Source organism: Hemiscyllium ocellatum, chromosome 43 (assembly GCF_020745735.1).
Source record: "Hemiscyllium ocellatum isolate sHemOce1 chromosome 43, sHemOce1.pat.X.cur, whole genome shotgun sequence".
Lineage (NCBI taxonomy): Eukaryota > Metazoa > Chordata > Chondrichthyes > Orectolobiformes > Hemiscylliidae > Hemiscyllium > Hemiscyllium ocellatum.
This window is the reverse complement of record NC_083443.1, coordinates 35,995,316-36,001,315: the sequence shown is the minus strand read 5'-3', so window position 1 is coordinate 36,001,315 and position 6,000 is coordinate 35,995,316. Positions and strand designations below refer to the sequence as shown.

Below are 6,000 nucleotides of genomic sequence, written 5' to 3'. Positions count from 1 at the left end.
AGGTGAGGGTATAGAGGGTATAGGTGTAAGGTGAGGGTATAGGTGTAAGGTGAGGGTATAGGTGTAAGGTGAGGGTATAGAGGGTATAGGTGTAAGGTGAGGGTATAGGTGTAAGGTGAGGGTATAGAGGGTATAGGTGTAAGGTGAGGGTTTAGGTGTAAGGTGAGGGTATAGAGGGTATAGGTGTAAGGTGAGGGTATAGGTGTAAGGTGAGGGTATAGGTGTAAGGTGAGGGTATAGGTGTAAGGTGAGGGTATAGAGGGTATAGGTGTAAGGTGAGGGTATAGGTGTAAGGTGAGGGTATAGGTGTAAGGTGAGGGTATAGGTTTAAGGTGAGGGTGTAGGTGTAAGGTGAGGGTATAGAGGGTATAGGTGTAAGGTGAGGGTATAGGTGTAAGGTGAGGGTATAGGTGTAAGGTGAGGGTATAGGTGTAAGGTGAGGGTGTAGGTGTAAGGTGAGGGTATTGAGGGTATAGGTGTAAGGTGAGGGTATAGGTGTAAGGTGAGGGTATAGGTGTAAGGTGAGGGTATAGAGGGTATAGGTGTAAGGTGAGGGTATAGAGGGTATAGGTGTTAGGTGAGGGTATAGGTGTAAGGTGAGGGTATAGAGGGTATAGGTGTAAGGTGAGGGTATAGGTGTAAGGTGAGGGTATAGAGGGTATATGTGTAAGGTGAGGGTATAGGTGTAAGGTGAGGGTATAGGTGTAAGGTGAGGGTATAGAGGGTATAGGTGTAAGGTGAGGGTATAGGTGTAAGGTGAGGGTATAGGTGTAAGGTGAGGGTATAGAGGGTATAGGTGTAAGGTGAGGGTATAGGTGTAAGGTGAGGGTATAGGTGTAAGGTGAGGGTATAGACGGTATAGGTGTAAGGTGAGGGTATAGACGGTATAGGTGTAAGGTGAGGGTATAGGTGTAAGGTGAGGGTATAGACGGTATAGGTGTAAGGTGAGGGTATAGACGGTATAGGTGTAAGGTGAGGGTATAGACGGTATAGGTGTAAGCTGAAGGGTGGTGGGTGTTTGGGACAGTGTGGGGGAACATTTAGACGGACAACTGGGACACGGATCAAAGTTTAAATTGTGAAGACAGGGCAGCATGGGCACGTTGGGCCGAACAGCCAGCACTGACGGTGCAAGGACCGGGCGGGGGGTCTACAGGGCGGATCCCGGGGGGGGGGGGAGGGGGCGGAGTTTACCGTCGGGCCTGAGGCTGACAGCACGGGGAGGCCGTTCAGCCCGATCCCGAGGGGCTGGAGCGCGGTGTGACTCCGGGTCACGGCCTGCAGCTCCGCATCCGGTTCAAGGTGAACTCCGTCAGGACTCCATCCCCCAGGAGGCCCTGCGGCCCCACGTGATCACTTTACGGCAGTACTACATCTCCCAGAGGGGGCCGCTGGTAGAGGTCACGTGTCATGCGCGCTCTTCCGATTGGTCCCCATTTCACGGGGCCGGCTCTAATTGGCTGCGACCCGGAAACGGAACTGGCCGTTGCACCGCGCGGACTACGTTTCCCAGCAGAGACCACGCACCGCGCTTCCTTCTTTTGTCTAGGATTTGAACTTCCCGCCTTCCGCGCGCTCTATGCCGTTTATAAAAGCAGTTTATTCTCAGTTTGAGCTTCATATTCGGCGAACTGACACTGCAACTCCCAGCAGGCCGCGCGCCGCGCCGTGCGGCACTTTGCGACGCTCCCCAGCGGACGCTATGTCATTGGCTGAAGTTGCGCACGGACGCACCAATGAGCGCGGGTGTCAGGGCTGGGTGTCTCGGTGGCAGTAACGGCGTCGCGGGTTGGAGCGCGGGCGGTCAGGTGACCGGGCGGTTATGGCGCTGAGGTGTTTTTTCTGTTAGAGGCGCGAGCGGGACCGAGAGGCGGAGAGAGACCGACCAGAGAGGGAGGACCGGAGAGAGGTGAGGGAGGGGGCACGGGGAGAGGGGGAGGAGGGAGGGGGCACGGGGGAGGGGGATCAGAGGGAGGGGGCACGGGGAGAGGGAGGGGGCACGGGGAGAGGGGGGAGGGAGGGGGCACGGGGAGAGGGGGTGAGGGGGAGGGGGCCCGGGGGGAGGGGGAGGGGGCACGGGGAGAGGGGGAGGGGGCACGGGGAGAGGGGGTGAGGCAGGGGGCACGGGGTGAGGGAGGGGGCACGGGGAGGGGGCACGGGGAGAGGGGGTGAGGGAGGGGGCACGGGGTGAGGGGAGGGGGCACGGGGAGGGGGCACACGGGAGAGGGAGGGGGTGAGGGAGGGGGCACGGGGTGAGGGAGGGGGCACGGGGAGGGGGCACGGGGAGAGGGGGTGAGGGAGGGGCACGGGGTGAGGGAGAGGGGGCACGGGGAGAGGGGGGCACGGGAGAGGGGGCACGGGGGGAGGGGGCACGGGGTGGGGGGGGGGAGAGGGGGCAGGGGGAGGGGGGACGGGGTGAGGGAGAGGGGGCACGGGGAGAGGGGGTGAGGGAGGGGGCACGGGGAGGGGTGAGGGAGGGGGCACGGGGAGGGGGGTGAGGGAGGGGGCACGGGGAGAGGGGGATCAGAGGGAGGGGGCACGGGGAGGGGGTGAGGGAGGGGGGCACGGGGAGGGGGGTGAGGGAGGGGGCACGGGGAGAGGGGGATCAGAGGGAGGGGGCACGGGGAGAGGGGGGGTGAGGGAGGGAGAGGGGGGAGGGAGGGGGGTGAGGCACAGGGGAGGGGGATCAGAGGGAGAGTGAGAGAGAGAGGGGGACCAGAGAGAAGAAGAGAGTGGGTATGGGGGAGGGAGTGAGAGTGAGGGAGGGAGGGAATCAGGGACTGGAGAGAGATAGAAACCGGAGAGAGAGAGAGACCAGAGACTGATAGACTAGAGAGGGAGACCGGAGAGAGGGGGCACGGGGAGGGGGAGGGATCAGAGAGAGAGGGAGGGGGTGAGGAGAGAGGGAAACCGGAGGGAGAGGGAGAGAGCGCGAGAGAGGGGGAGGGGGGGAGGAGGAGGAGGAGGGTGAGGAGAGAGAGAGAAACTGGAGCAAGAGAGGGAGGGACGATGAGAGGGAGATAGACCAGAGAGGGAGACAGGAGGGAGGTGAGAGACAAAACATGGGCAAGAGATCAGGGACTGGATGGAGGAGAGAGAGGGGGAGGGGGTGAGAGTGGGTGGGTGGGTGGGGGGGGGGGGGGGAGAGAGGGAGACCGGAGAGAGGTGGGAAACAGAACATAGGGAGGGGGAGAGGGATCAGGGACTGGAGTGCGGAGAGAGAGAGGGTTGGAGGGGGTGAGAGACAGAGGTTGCTGAGGGAATGGGGGAGGGAACCAGGGAGTGAGGACAGCATTGAGAGAGAGAGAGACAGGAAGGTGGTGAGAGAGATTCCCCATGGGGGAGTGCGGTGGAAGCATTGCGAAAGAGGGTCAGAGATTAGAGAGCTTGGCCTGAAAGAGTAAGAGAGTCAGGCCCGGAGCGAGAAATGGGAGACACTGAGCACGAGGTGGAAACGGGGAGGGAATTGGGTGTTTGTAGGGGGAGAGAGCCTGGTCCAGACAGGGGTGAGATGGGGTAGGGAAAGGTGGGGGTAATGAGACAGAGGGTGGGTCTGGAAGGGAGGTGGCAAGGCAAAGTAAGGGATGGATGGGTGAGTGATTTGGGGTGGAGAGGAAGTGAGAGGACTGAGACAGAGTGAGGGAGAAGTATTAGAGCAGTTGAGGGAGAGTGAGTTGGAAGGTGACTGACAGTGGTGGGATGAGGGGAGTGATTCTGGAAGGAGTGAGCAAGGCTGAGGAGTGGAAGAGGCACTGGGAGGAAGAGGGATTTGAGGGGGATAGTGGGACAGACAGGGAAATGAGTGAGGAAGATGATGAAGATGTTGGGGTGTGGGACAGTGTAATGGAGGGAGAGAGGAAGAAATGTGATTAGGAGGGGTGGATGAACATGAGATTGGGGTCTGAGGGATGGGGAGGCAAAGTTGCCACAGATCATACCAAAAGTTAGAGCAGTCTTTATAGGTTGATTGAGCTACTGTTTGAGTTTCCTGTGTTTGTAATATTATTCCTGGTGCTGCCAGGCTATTATTCTGTGTCTATTCTGTGTCCATTCCGGTTGCTGTCAATTGTGCCCTTCTCATCATTAATGGTGGGGTCAGTTTCTACCTGCTATTAAAGTGAACAGTGACCTGATCTTAAGCCAGGGCTTTTACTTTTAGTAAACTATTTAATTTACAGTAATTAATAAATACAATTATGCTGAGCAGGTTCATTCTAATGGCCAGTGCTGAATATTGTTGAAAACCAAACTCATGAGTAAGCTTACCTTTGTTACCTTGAACAGCTTACAGATGGCTACTGTCCTGTCAAATTTGTCGATTGAAATTGTAATCTGCATTTAATACAATTGTACAGTGCTGGCTGGGCTCTTCGGAACATTCCTCAGAAATCAGCAAAACCTTTTGAATGTTCAAGGAACTTGAATTTCAAGCCATACTCCAGCACAGATCTTTTCATACGAAAACTGAGAAAATGTTGGGAATTTGGCATCAAAACGAGTAATGATTTTTTTCAAGTATTTAGGAGGTAGTGCTGCACTTTTGTCTTCTGGCCTGTGATTTTGGGAGAATTCTATTTGCAAATTCTGTCTGGTGATAAATGTTTCATTTTAAATCTTTGTGTTAATGGTGCTAAGTTAAGCAGGCCATGCGATGCCTCCCTCAAACTGTCAGTTGGTATGGAAGCTGTTCTGGAGCATCCTCATGAGTTGTATTATTCTGGATGTAGGTTTGCGTGATGAGTTAGAATGTTCGTTTTCATTCCGGCCCAGCGAGCAAACCTATGTCCAGAACCTCAACCTGAGCTACAAACTTTCTCAACTTGTTAGTCTGATTATGTGATTCTCCTTTGGAGAAATTTTACTTAGAGCCAGTCTGTTTTGACGTAAAATGAAGAAGCATTTTGGAGGTCTGGAAACTGCTTCCCTGAAAGACTGTTGGTCACTTGAAAATGTCAGGATTGACGTGGCTAAATTTTTGTTTAAAAGGTATCAAGGGAGCATTTTGTAGGTGAGTAAATGGAGTTAAGGTGCAGGTCATCCGCAATCTAATTATGTGACAGAATGGACTCGAGGGGCTAGCTGGCCTAATTCAGCTGCAGTTTTTTCCTGTTAAATGGTACATGTAACATGATTTTATGTTGGATTTTATATCTGCACTATCTTTGGATGGTGGAATTTTTGTGGCTATTTTGCTTTTGCGACATCTCTCCGATGAAGTTCAGTCAAAAAGGTAAAGTCATCATAGTCCCAGAGGATATTTTTCTCAGAGTGAACTGTTGGTGCAGCCACCGCGCCTTAGGCATGGTTGAGCAGGAGATGCCTTCATGGTAACCTCAATCAGTGCAGGAATTGACCACATGCCAATGTTGTCACTCTGCATTGGAAACCAGCAGTCTAGGTAGCTGGGGTGACTTCAATTATCTTGCCTGCGGAATATGCTATGTTTAGATAGAACCCATAAGCTATTTGCAAGGTGCTGCTCCAAGTTCTTTTTTTCTCCACTACTAAATTACATTAGAGGTTATTATGGAAGTCTGTTAAACAAACCTGGTAAAATGTTTGGTGGGTATTGATCATTTTGTTGAATGAGCTCTCACCATGTTGTTTTTTAATGCTTACAGTGGGAATCCACTGATTAGTAAAATGGTACTAAGGGTGAAAAAAACTACTTGAAATTCTGTTTTTAACAGCTAAGATTCAGACTTTAAAAAAATTTAAAGTTTGTCACATGAGTCTGATGCTGTCATTGCTGTGTAGAAACAGCTCCTTGGTGCTGTGTTCATATGTAATACTACCTACATTTCAATGATTTGGAGATGCTGTTATTGGACTGGGGTGTACAAAATTAAAAATCTCAATACCAGGTTATAGTTCAACCAATTTAATTGGAAGCACTAGCTTTTGGAGCGACGCTCCTTCATCAGGTGATAATGGAGGGCTCAATTGTAACACAATTTATAGCAAAAATTTGCAGTGTGGTGTAACTGAAACTTGGTTTCA

At 53.0% G+C, this 6,000-nt stretch overlaps 1 protein-coding gene across 1 annotated transcript in view; it reads left to right on the top strand.

The window, feature by feature from the left end:
* Nucleotides 1–1,818: 1,818 nt before the first annotated feature.
* LOC132835108 (wings apart-like protein homolog) overlaps nucleotides 1,819–6,000 on the top strand; it is a 208,926-nt gene continuing 204,744 nt past the window's right edge. The window contains exon 1 of the mRNA XM_060854428.1: nucleotides 1,819–1,909. The gene's annotated coding sequence lies outside the window, so the exon portion shown is untranslated. The remainder of the gene's footprint in view (nucleotides 1,910–6,000) is intronic.